The sequence below is a fragment of the Mus musculus genome, chromosome 1 (genome assembly GCF_000001635.26).
Source record: "Mus musculus strain C57BL/6J chromosome 1, GRCm38.p6 C57BL/6J".
NCBI lineage: Eukaryota > Metazoa > Chordata > Mammalia > Rodentia > Muridae > Mus > Mus musculus.
The window spans coordinates 174861292-174874601 of NC_000067.6; the positions used below are offsets into that span (position 1 = coordinate 174861292).

General features: G+C 40.4%; 1 protein-coding gene across 2 annotated transcripts in view; it reads right to left on the minus strand.

Annotated features, from left to right (window-relative positions):
* Grem2 (gremlin 2, DAN family BMP antagonist) overlaps positions 1-13310 on the minus strand; it is an 88127-nt gene that overhangs the window by 27507 nt on the left and 47310 nt on the right. The window contains exon 2 of one of the 2 annotated variants that reach the window (XM_006496826.4): positions 11143-11188. The exons of the other annotated variant lie outside the window; for it this stretch is intronic. The gene's annotated coding sequence lies outside the window, so the exon portion shown is untranslated. The remainder of the gene's footprint in view (positions 1-11142; positions 11189-13310) is intronic. 2 annotated transcript variants of the gene reach the window in all.

Consider the following 13310-nt stretch of genomic DNA (forward strand, 5'->3'; position numbering starts at 1 on the left):
TGTGTGTGTGTGTGTGTGTGTGTGTGTGTGTATGAGAGAGAGAGAGAACAGGTGTATACAGATATGTACAGGTATGATGTTCCATGGTACAAATGTGGAAGGCCGAGAACAATCTAACTGACTGCCATGCTTTAGCTCCCTCCTTGGTGAGGACAAAGTATCTTGTTTACCATTACATTAACCAAGATAGCTTTCTGGGAGCTTCTGGGAGATGCTACTGTCTCTGCTTTCCATCTCACCATTGGACCACCAGAATTACAGATACGCTCTACTCTGGCCAGTTCTATGTGGGTTCTAGGGATCCGCAGATCTTCTTGTCTGTATAAGCAAGCACTTAGAGATCCACTTCCTTAGCTCAAAATGCCACTGCATGTTATTAGGGTCAAGGAAGTATATCTACAGTAGTTCTAATAAGAAGCACAGTTATTTTTCTATCTCAATATTTTGAATTTGAAAGCATTTATAGTACCCTCTATTAGAAATAATGCTACATGAACACAACTAGAACAATTGTATATCATTAAAGTAGATTAGTCTTAATTTTAGTGTCTCTGGTTTTGAAGTACTCTTAATGTATACTCCAGTTAAACACCTTTCCCGCTCCACACACGCTAAGGATTAGGATAACCAAAAGAGACGTTTTGATTCTCTCTTTCTATGGATGGTGTAAAGGGTATCAGAGCTTGATGTATTTCTAAAAGGTCTGAGGACAAGAAGGCACTGGAAGACACGTATAGCAGCAGGAGTGAAGCATGGAAGGAATTCACCGAGACAAACTTGCTTATTCCACGTCTGTGCCAGAACCAGCATGGGCTATCCATGATCCTTACTACCCATACTCTCTAGACAAACACTTTGAGTCTTTAATTGCATGGTTACAAGCATGGCCACTAGGGTATGGAGACAAAACTCAAATTCTGAACTGTCAAAATTCTACATCTTTAACTTCAATATACACTATATAAGATGGAAGGCATGGCTGTGGCTCAGTCATTGGGCTTCTTATCTACCCTCCTACAGGAATATGAAGTTATAGAAAGTTATAAGAATAAGGTAGATGATCTTTTGAGTGATGTTTAGAGAGATGACCCCAAATTGTGGTAAACTGAGCTTTTAAGAACCATTTCTAAGTGCTAAGCACCTGGCATTTAATGTATCTCTTACTAGAAAGCTTTTCATTCTTTTGTTATATTCAAGGAGACAAAAAATTTATGCAAGATTGGCTTCTATTGAAATGTGTACTGAATATCAGACTTGACTAAGAGGAGGAGGTTTTATTATTTGCTTCTCAAATAATGAGGTTTCTCATGAGAATTTGAAATTCCTGGGATTGAGTTTTACTATGTGAACGGCATAAACAAGAGGCTCAGCTCTTTTCTTTAAACTAGTGTATTCTAATTTCCAAATGAGCATGGTTCTCACCAACCAGTCACTTTGTGCTTACCTGCCTCCAATCTCTAATACTTTAGGAACATTGTTGACTACAAGAAGAAAGATTAATTGGATAGGGACTGGATATATGGTTTTTTTTTCCCTATAGAAACCTGAAAGCCACACACCAGCTATATTCAATTAGTTAATTAAAACAACTAAGTAATTGGCACCAAGTGTATATCGCGGTCTGTTTAGTGAGTGGCTGAAATAAACCTTCACTTGCAACTATGTCTCTCTGGCCCCTGAGCACAGGTTCAAGTGTTCTGGCAAGTCACTTCTCACCCTACCACAGCCTTGCCAGAGAGATGATCAACAGGCTGCCTGCTGAGGTTTTATGACTGCCTGTAGCCTTAGAACAGCTCTTTCAATCCAAGTGGAGCTTCAGACTCAGCACCAAGCTTTGCCAAAGCCACATCAAGGAGAATCATTTAACCTGAATTCTTTTCCATCTCTTTCTCCTGCTTCTTCATGAAGGGGCTCTTGGGATTTTCATAAAGGGAGTAGTTGATGAATTCCTATGTTCAGCAGCCAATGTTGCTATAAGGTAAAATACGACTAGAACTGCTAGATTCACTTTTCCTTTCGATCTAGCCATTTCTAAGGATGGTACCCCACTTCATACCCATGGCTTTCATTCACTTCATATGTAAAGGTGTTGGAGAGGCAGATTTCTGTAAGACTTTCAGGTGAGGCTGAGAAGATAAAGATGGGAATTTATGGACATGAGACTAGTGAGTCAAGGTAATTCATCCAGAGTCTTATGCTGGATTCATTTAAACCACAGGATAGACGCCAAAATACACACAAATAAACAAAATAGTCCCTATGATGAAGAAGATGATGATGATGACGACGACAATGATGATGATGATGACGACCATTATTGTTTTGGTAGTAGGGATACAACTCAGGATTTTGACATTTTAAGCAGGTACTGTAGCCATTGAGTTCTCTCCTCAGCTCGATTTATTTCTTATAAAGTTTGCTAATTTGATGATTGCCATTTCCATCAACAGTTTTTATGAAACTACAGCGAAACACAGACATTTGGAACCACAATGAACACAGAAAAATAATGAATCATTTACCAAAATAACAAATTTGTTCATTTTTCCTCTTGTGCCTCTCACTCCAGAACCACTCTATTAGAAAGCAACTTTCAGAGGAGTGGCCCCTTTGATCTGTTAATATCTCAGATAAGTAGAAAAACAAGCTGATAAAATAAATATATAAATTACATGCTTATATAACAGAAACGGCACTTTTTTTGGAAACACTACTAGTCCCAAAATTCCAGGATTATCAGAAAATTATGCAAATACACCTCAAGAAAACTGCTAGTGGTGTGTATGAGTTATATGAACTTGCCTATACCCTCTGACATGACGTCATAGGACTTTAAACTGATTTCCTTATTATGTGGGGTGGACCCTTGAGCCCTCTTAAGTAGTTTTTTCTAGCTTTCTTTGCATCACTGTGGGATGCTCACAGTTACTGCTGCTGGTGTAAGAACAGTCATTTCATAAGCAGATCCAGAGGTGGCCCTAACAGTCACCATTTCACTACTTTATAAAAAGTTAGCTCAGGACTCAATAAATCCTTAAATGCTAATTTGCATTTCTATGTATTGGAACAGTACACCTGGTTGGTTATATATTAAACCAAGTTTCTAATTTTAGAAGCCATTGATCATTGATAAGCGGATCAAGCCCAAAGACTTTTAAGGAAAGAAGATAGATCAGTACTCCATATTACATGAATTCCTGATTGCTGGCTCCCAAAAAGATGTCTGAGATCAAATAAATTAAGTCAACCCTTGTTAAATAGAGCTATAGAGAGTCCTTTTCTGGAAGACATAAGTGTGACTAATGTGATATGTGAGTCTCTAAAAAAGAGTTATGGTGTACAGGATTTCCTGGATTCTCAGACAATAGGAAAGAACAGGATTTTCATCAAGGGACTGGCTAGACAGGATGATTTTGAAGACTCTTTCCTGCTCTAAATTCTGATATTCTTCAGTTCACATGAAGACCAAGTTATTCTGCAGATATTTCCTACACCCTTAGCTTTCATAAAAAGCTTTAAGTTTTCTTTAAATATATGGCTCTTTTTAAAAGGTGGAATAAAGGGATCAAAGGGATCAGATTTGGCACCAGGGAGAAGAAAGGACCTTAAAACCACTGTACAGAAGGGGTATATGACTCAAGGAGCACATTGCTCGATTCCAAATGATCATTCCCATCATTAACCTCCCTGACATAGCACAATCTCCCATGAAGTGACTCTTGGAAAACAAGATCAGTGGTATAAGAGCAATGCAGTGGTGATTACCAAAAGGTTTGGAGAGTCTTCCTAGAATCTCTGTGTGTAGAAGGCTCCAGGTCAAATGTTATGCTTTTGTTTTTAAGATTTAGTGTGTGGCTGGGTAGTGGTGGTACACGCCTTTAATCCTAGAACTTGGGAAGCAGAGGCAGGCAGATTTCTGAGTTCAAGGCCAGCATGGTCTACAGAGTGAGTTCCAGGACAGTCAGGAATACACAGAGAAGCCCTATCTCAAAAAACAAAACAAAACAAAACAACAAAAAAGATTTAGTGTGTGTGTGTGTGTGTGTGTTCATGCACATGTGTGCACCAGTGCCTACAAAGGCTAGAAGATGGGATCAGATTCCCTGGAGCTGGAATTATAGGCAGTTGTGAGCCACTTGGTTTGTGTGCTAAGAACCGAACTTTGGTCCTCTATTAAAGTATCAAATGCTCTCATCCCTCAAACACTGAGCCAGCTCTCCAGCTCCTAAAATTCCAGTCTTGCTGTTGCATTCTTTTCCCTTGCATACACAGAACAAAAATTAGCCCTTCTTCCAGTCTGGGGAATTGTTCACCATCAAATGATCCAATGTTTGAGAACAATAGTAAACATGAATGCACTAACTCTTGCTGTTTTAAGAAATTTCAGAGCAAAAATAGACAATTCTACCAACTCTGAAATTATGACAGACATCTGGGAGCCCAGTTATTAAGGGCTTTGTTGTGTTTTGTTAAGTCTTCAATCAGATTTAGTGACAAATAACTGGGATAATTGAACTTCTGACCAAGAAACTCATGGAATTAAAAAAAGAGAGAGAAATCCCTCAAACCAAGCAAGATTCATTTAGAAACTCTTTTTTGGATTCCCATAAGAGGAAGAAATATCCTCACTCTTATAGTGTGTTTTCTTTCTCTTTTTGGCACAAACTGATAGTTTGAGTTTGTGTTCTCATAACTGTCTCTACCCCGTTTATGGAGATTTCTTTTCTTTATTCTAACCCTGCTGCTGGACTTTGAACAAATGGATAATATAACTAAAAATTGATTTTCTTGGAATATCACTTAGTAGGAGAAAGATAACATAGTTAAAACTAGACATAAGAGGTGGGATTAGACATGATCAGAGCGACATGCCAGCCCTAGGGAATGTGTCTGCCTCAACTTGGGCTTTACGGTCACTGTAATTTTAATCAGATTTGAATGTAATAGTATTTCATAATTTTCCACTGAGCCTTTTTCTCCTTTCTTTGGAAAAGAAAAACCTCCCAAACAGACATTTAAAAAAAGAGAATAGTATACTTGGTGTGGTTATGTGGCAAGGATTAGTCTGCACACACATGGTCTCTGCTTGTTTCCCGACATAGAGTCATAACTATGTCTATGCTTTTCCTTAAAATCCACTTGTCACACTCTTTCTTCAGTACAAGTGACTGAAAATGGAAGCCATTGGGAGGTAGTTTACTCTGGCCTTAGATCTTTACCAACTAACTTTCAATAAACTGTGTGACTGTATCTTGAACAATGTAGACGATACTTTCCTATGAAAATGGGATGGGCTTGAGTTAAATGATTTCAATTGTCATTTCATTTCTACAGATCTGTAAGTCTGAATGATGATTTTACGAAGTGATCCAAAGTTATGTAATTTATTTTTATTTTTATAATAGAGTAATGTGACAGACCAGGGGATGGAGGAAGCAGAATATGTCTTCACTGAAGACTGCACTATATCAAATGCTATGTATAATTTGATCAATTGGTCTATGCAGTAATTGCCCCTGGAGTCATCATCATCATCATAATCTTTATCACAATGGTACATACTACATAGTGGAACTAAGGGAGAATGCTAAGGGAAGATCTATTGTAGGACAGCTAGTGAACCGCCAAGGTCAGAGACAAACCCGGGCTCTTTGTCTTCTTTAACTATGTTTAGAACCTGTGTAGTTACTGCCTGTAATATTTCACTCTAAAGACCCCTTTGGGTTCCTTTATTCTCTTCAAGTCATTTAACTTAGAATTTGTTTGTATTTATGTACTTAATCGGTAACAATTCATTACTGTAGTGGATTCTATCATCTATTATGGTACAGTGAACATTAAAATATTCATTATATCTAGAAAGAATTTTGAGTATTACAGAGAATTATACTATAAAACAATAATGATAGTGTCACATCATTTTCACTGTGAACTATTAAGATAAGAATGCCTTGGGTGTGGAGAGGGAATTTGTGAACAGACATTAAGTAAATAACAATCAGTTTCCATCAGAACAGCTAGCTGGGCAAAGGCTTGGAAAGGGAAAAATTCATCTACTGCAATGGAAGAGGCCACTAATTTTAATGTGTATTTACAATACTATTATATATAATTACATATGTACATATACATACACAATATACATAATTATATATGATTATATACATACATATTCATATATATATATATATATATAATTATATGTATACACACACTTCGAGGTCAGGGCATTTCATAGTCTAAAAATTGAGACAAAGTCTTCATAGCTGAAGGATAGGGTACATGACAGACACATGAAGATGAAAACAGAAAACTCAGTGTTTGGAAAGCCCTTGGGGGTCTCACTCTAAAGATACAACACCATCCTGATGAACTTAAGGAGTCCTTTAAAACTTTTAAATATAAACTTTTTAGCAGTAAGGAGATGTCACTGAGGCAGGAAGTAGATGGAGTTTTCTACAAATAGAAAAAAAAGAGTCCTATAGTAGAATCTATAGATCTATACAATCAGGTCCCTCTCAAAACTTATAGAAAAAGCCAACAAGGAAAAATGGTTGGATTTGACAGCTTTGAGGGTACATAGGAAGGAAGGAAAGGAAGTGGGCAGATGAACAGATACTGGAAGTAGGAGAGAAGGTGAGGAATTGGTTGTGTTGTGCCCCCAGGCTCTCTGATTGTGTAATGGGACTACATTAGTGTATAGACACATAAGCTCCATCAACTTCAATGACTGTAGTTTGCATGAAAGTGAACTTTGACCTTATAGAAGTTGTAAATAATAACAAGATGACCATGCAACTCATACATAATTGAATGATAGGAAAGTGAGTGTAAGAGCTGGGATTTCAATTCAGCCTTGTTGTGTAGACATTCAAAACTAGATGTTCTGTTATTTCTGATATTTAAATATAACTTTTCTTTGAGTTTTTAAAGCATGAAAACATTGTTTCTTGGCCTTTTAGCGAAGATCAAGTGTTAGTAAGGCATGAAAATTTAAAAAAAAGAGTGATTATAAAATGAAGATATAAAATGAGAAAAGAATGTCACCTTTGGAAAATCACAGAATAATAAGCAGCTAAAGAATAAATACAACGTTGTCCTCAGAGGGTTCCACCCAGCAGCTGACTCAGACAGATACAGACACCCACAGCCAAACAGTGAATGGAGCTTGGGGACTCTTATGGAAGAATAGGAGAAAGGATTGTGGGCCCCAAGGGGATAGGAACTCCACAGCAAGACCAACAAAGTCAACTAACCTGGACCCATGGACCTCTCAGAGTCTGAACCACCAACCAGAGAACATACACAGGCTGGACCTAGACCTCCCCGAACATATGTAGCAGGAGTACAGCTTGATCTTCATGTGGGTCCTGAACAACTGGAACAGGGGCTGTCTCAAAAGCTGTTGCCTGTATGTGGGATATGTTCTTCTAGCTGGGATGCCTTGTCTGGCTTCAGTGGGAGAGGAAACACCTAGTCTCATAGAGACTTGAAATGCTGAGATGGAGGTGGGGATACCTAGAGGGTCCCCACTGACTCAAAGGAGAAAGGGAGGCAGAATGGGAGAAGGACTGTGGGAGGGGGTTACCAGGAGGGGGCAGTGAGTAGGGTATAAAATAAATAAGTAAAGAATAAGATACATTTTTTTATAATATATGCAGAAGGAAGAAGTATTTTTCCAGGGGCTTCTACATAAAGAGAACAGAGAATGCAGCGGGAACAAAGAGTAAGAAAATGCTGAAGAAAGTGCTCTCCACATGCTCACTGTCACCAAGTGAATCTGGACACAGTTGATCTGAACCTTTTGCCTTTTGGAACAGGCAAGAAGCAAGGGGTCTTTTTCAGAGCAATGTCACTGTAGCAAATGTCACAAGAGTGAAATGATGACTCAAAAAGATGCAAGGAATTAGAACCTCTTTGTAGGATGTTTTCAGAAAATTGACTAGCAGGGGAAGAAACAAGATAAGTTATCAACTTCAGTGGTTACCACGATGGTGACTCATTGGACATAATTTACTTTGTTCACATATTTCCTTGAACAGAGCCTTATTTGAGTTTAGTTCTAGAGTGAAGGGTGAAAAACTTACCAAGAAATGGAAGACTTAAGAGCATATAATCAGTCCTCTAGCAAGGTCTACTGGGAAGCAGAATAGATGGGATGAGCATCTCCTGCATAGATGGATGTGCTCACATTGGCCAAAGGTTAATTTGTCTTTGACCACAGAGAGAATGTTCTGGGATGGAGGTGTGTGTTTATAAATTGTCATGACAACGGGTAAGTAGCTGATGCTCTGAGCAATTGGACTTCTCAGTCTGGGCACATTGGCTTATTGTTTCCTTGGGTGAAAGAATATGACATGTCGAAAATATGGGAGACTGAGAAAATGTTGCCTATGGCCTCAGATCTGGAAGCCATCTGTGTGTCTGTACCTGAGGACAAGACTTCTCAGATATCAGAAGAGGTTTAGCAGGAAAGAACACTGAGCTTGAACAAAACCGATATCTAGACTAAGCAAGGATAAGAATCTTTCAAGGAGATGAAGATATTTAGAAGGAATGCCAAGGGGGGAGATGGCTCCTTGGATAAAGTGCTTGCTGTGCAGGCAATAACCAAAAGGATGAACCAATAATCAAAGGATGGAGTCAGCAGTGTCTATAATACCAGCTAAGATGGCATTATATCACCACTACATGTACATTCATGAACTAGTACACACCCATACACTCATATACACACATGCCTAACACACACACACACACACACACACACACACACACACACACACACACACACACGAGCATACACCCATGCAAGCACCCATCTATGGACACATAGACACATTCACTCATAACAGTGAAAGATAAACAACGGACTGAGTTCACAGCAGATTGAGAAGTCAAATCCCACCCACCAGTCAGGAGCCACCATCACAGCAGTTTTAGTTACACCACGGGAGAAGTGGGAGAGGAAAAAGACACGGATATTTTTCCTGATAAATCAGATCAGGCCTCTGAGGTTTCAGTCTTCTTCATAAGCTCCCTCTTTCATTCCTTCCATCCTTCTGCTATTTACATTTTACAGTGTAAATCTGAAACTACCTGAATATATGTAAATAACTGATTTAAAGGAAAGTATAAAAGAATTTTAAAAAGGAAGAAACAGTGAAAGTTAGGGGAGCGTGAAACAGAAGAAATAAAGAGCAAGTTGGACAAGACTAGCTATGTTTTTTTTTTCCCCCTGAGATGGAAAATAAGGAGAAAATGATGGTAGGAAACACTGTGGGGCTGAGCGAGTTTGTGTCTGGGCAGACACTCTGCCCTCTAAAGGCATCTCATGAGAAAGCACAGAGGGAAAACGATCCACCAGTGCAAGGGATGGGACTATAAGATGCTTGGTTGACTTAGGAAATAACCCTGGTGGAAGAGGGGGTAGGATGAGGATGAAATAAATGAATTGACCTTGAAGCATCCTACCCTGCTTCAAGGAAATGCCCACGGAGCCTCAGCCTTTTCTGCAGAGCCGTTGACTGTTCGTTGTTGCTGCAGAGTCAAATGTCATTTTGAACACTGTAGCTACTGGGAAACTAGTTGGGCAGAAGGGGTTCCGAGAGAAGGGAAGGTAGGTAACAGAAGACAATAGGGGTGAATATAATCACAACACAAGCTATATATACAGGAAACTACCAAAACACAAAACAAATACAAGCCATCAGAGGGAGTGCAACAGGTCCTGCAGGCACAGAAGGATTATTTCTTCCTTATGAAATGGAAAGTAATCACATAAGTCCCACAAGATGCCCATCACTCTTGCAACGTTTATGGCGGTTACAAGGTACTCCTGAGATTGAACTCTGAAATGGCTTTCTATAAAGGACAGAACTTGCTCTATTAAACCCAAAGAATCCCTAAGCCTCAATTCTATGCCTATTAAGATCTAGCATAGATTAAAAAGGGAGGGTACTAACAGAATTTCAGAACCAGACATGTTTGAAGGAGGACAAATAGCCTTGCCTCAGAGGCCATGTTAGAGCTAAACCATGTGCACTGAGCCCTTCCCCTCTCTATCAGGCTCCAGCTATTCTGTCTTGATTTACCACTGTCTGATGCATCCTAGCTTGGTTAAAACCAAACATGTTGGGCTGCGGAAATGAATCAGTTGGTAAAGTGTTTACTGCACAGTTATAATTGCTTGTGTTTGATCCACCAAAAACCCCAAAACATAAATAATAAGTGAAATAGTTTTAAATGGTCATATCAACAAATGCCTATCATCTCAGCATTGGGTAGGCAGAGACAGGAGGATCCCTAAGGCTAGCTGGCCAGTCAGGCTAATGTAAATGGTGACCTCTGGGCTCTGTGAGAAAGCCAATTTTTAAAACAGAAAATAGTGATGTTGAGAATGACTGAAAAATTCACCCAATATCTACCTCTGGCCTCCACATTTACCCCATAAATACACTGGCATACACACGAACAGTGCATGCTTCTGAGCAAAGCTGTTTGCTTTGGCTTACTTGAGGACTTCCCCTCTTTCTCTCTCTCTCTCTCTCTCTCTCTCTCTCTCTCTCTCTCTCTCTCTCTCTCTCTCTCTCTCTCTCTCTCTCTCAACACTTTGGATTTTGTTATCCTTCTCCTGTTCTGCTTCCTGAGCTTGTAGGAAAGTCTTGTCTCAAAGTATTTAATGGAGAGGGGAGGGGAGGGGAGGGGAGGGGAGGGGAGGGGAGGGGAGGGGAGGGGAGGGGAGGGGAGGGGAGGGGAGGAGAGGAGAGGAGAGGAGAGGAGAGGAGAGGAGAGGAGAGGAGAGGAGAGGAGAGGAGAGGAGAGGAGAGGAGAGGAGAGGAGAGGAGAGGAGAGGAGAGGAGAGGAGAGGAGAGAAGAGAAGAGAAGAGAAGAGAAGAGAAGAGAAGAGAAGAGAAGAGAAGAGAAGAGAAGAGAAGAGAAGAGAAGAGAAGAGAAGAGAAGAGAAGAGAAGAGAAGAGAAGAAAGACCTCTACTTTGAGAGAAAATCCCCACTCTCTCTTCAGACACACCCTGCTGCACAGTGTTAACTTCTATGATCAGATTTTAAGACAGCCTCTGATCATCCTTATTGGGTTCCTTAATGATAAACGTGTGGGTTTATATATAGCTTTAAAAATATACCTGATTGCTTTTCAGGACCGCGAATCTGTCTTCAGAATACACAGACCTGTGGTAAGAATGGAAGAAGGAAAAGGATTGTTTGGTTTCCACTGGTAACTCCATGCAAGGCAGGCAGCTAGAGACGGAGGGGGAATCTTAAGCTGCAATGTTGCTGTAAATTTTCCAGTAATCTGGCCCTCTGAATGGCAAATACTGGAAACCCATGTTGCCTTCCTGCTTCACACTGACAGCAACACTTTGCCTACCCACATCTGAGACCTTGTGGCTTTTGATTCATTCTGCTGTGGATGCCTCCCCTCTTGTTTTCTCAAAATGTAAATATTTGTTCTGTCTGCATCCTAATTGTTACTCTTGGTGTCTTATTGACTATGTGGGCTGTGGTAATTCAGGGGCCTCAGGATCTCTTGTTATGTGCTAGGATTTCATGTCTTATGACATTAGCGTGGCATAGCTGACAGCCACCCTGTTCTTATGCCCCTGACTAACTTGCAGTTATGTCTATAATTGAAACCCACTATTATTTGATTCCCCACTACAGAAAGGAAAGGCAGAACTATCGTCTTGTACACACGGAAAACCACAGGAGCCTGGGTGAGGGTCTGTAATGACAGGGCCCCACCCACACAGGACATTTGCAAGCTTTCTACTAATGACTTTAATTTTCTTTGTCTAGACTAACTTATTGCATTTAAAGTGCTGCTTTTCTAGGGGACAGTGGAAATCATTAGTCCTTCAATGCCAGCCAAACGAGGAGTGGTGAGAAACACAAACAACCAAGAAAGTCAGTAAAAAGGGACCAGGGGGGGTTCTCCATGAGTGGGCTGCTTCCTGAAGCACATGCTGGCTTCAAGTCACCCTGTTGGGAAGCTGCGTTTTAGAGACTAGTGCCTGTAGCATGAATGGCAAATAACCCCTTAGATAATGTGGAAAGTGAGGAAAAAATGGAGACCTCTTCAAAGCAGATAGGTAGATAGGCAGGAAGGAAGTGCCACTGGCTGGCTACCAAGTTGAGGATGTTCTATGGTGACTGGGTCCTTCTCTAGTGTACAATTATTATAACAAAGGCTATTTGGGCTTTGCACAGTAAAAACAACCAAAAAGGACTTGTGTGATGTCCTTGTCTTGACACATATTTGTGATGAGTGCACCAAGAGAAATGTAACCCGTTGGCCATAAATCCTTTTGAAAATCCCTTCAATGACAGGACACTGAAGAAGAGCAGGGTGCTCATTCACACTTTCTAAAAACCTGAGTGGGAAAGCAATGGAGACACTTCAAATGGCCCGGACTTCAGACGAGGGAGATGAACTTAAGGAGCCTCTGGATGAACACTACACACTGAAAGGCCTCCGGGCAAGGCTAGGCCTCTTCAGTTGGCACCATGTCTTGAGTTCCACATGCCAAAGCCTTGGGAACATTGGGAGTGTCTGGAGCCCCGAAAGGGCTTGTCCTGGGGGTTATTCTCTTTAGCCAAGTCCTTCTTTCAGCGCCTGGACTTGCTCACTTCTGCCTCCTCCTCCTCTACTTGTGTCCTCTCCACCACTTTTGCACACTCAAAATAGGTTGGTTCCCTAGGCCCTGCTGGCTCCTTTCGCCATACTTCTGCCTGCTTCAACTATGCTTTTCCTAAAATATCTACTTTCCAGTTTGGTTGGACTTTCGGTGAGTCTAAATTCCTAAGTCTTTTTATTGGTGGTATGGATTTGTTTATTATTCACAGATTGTATATAGGAAGGACTATTGCTTCTGGAGTAATGTTCAAGCTGGGTCTGAGGTAAAGAACTGATATAGTATATTTCTGTTTGTTTGTTCTGATGGCTTTAAAAACTGTTAGTTAGTTAGTTAGTTAGTTAGTTAGTTAGTTAGTTAGTTAGTTAATTTTGAGGGGGCCTCTGTGTGGCAATGGAGTACACATGAAGTCAGAGGTCAACTTACAGGAACTGGTTCTCTTCTTCATCTTGTGGGTTCTAGGAATCAAACTCAATTTTTAAGGTTTGGTAGCAGACACCCTGACTTACTGAGCCATCTCACAAACCTTGTTTTGGTGGTGGTGGTGGTGGTGGTGGTGGTGGTGGTGGTGGTAGTGGTGGTGGTGCATGCATTTGGATTTTGTTTTTGTTTTTATTTTGAGGCACATTTTTCCCTCTGTTACTCGGGTGACTCCTGGG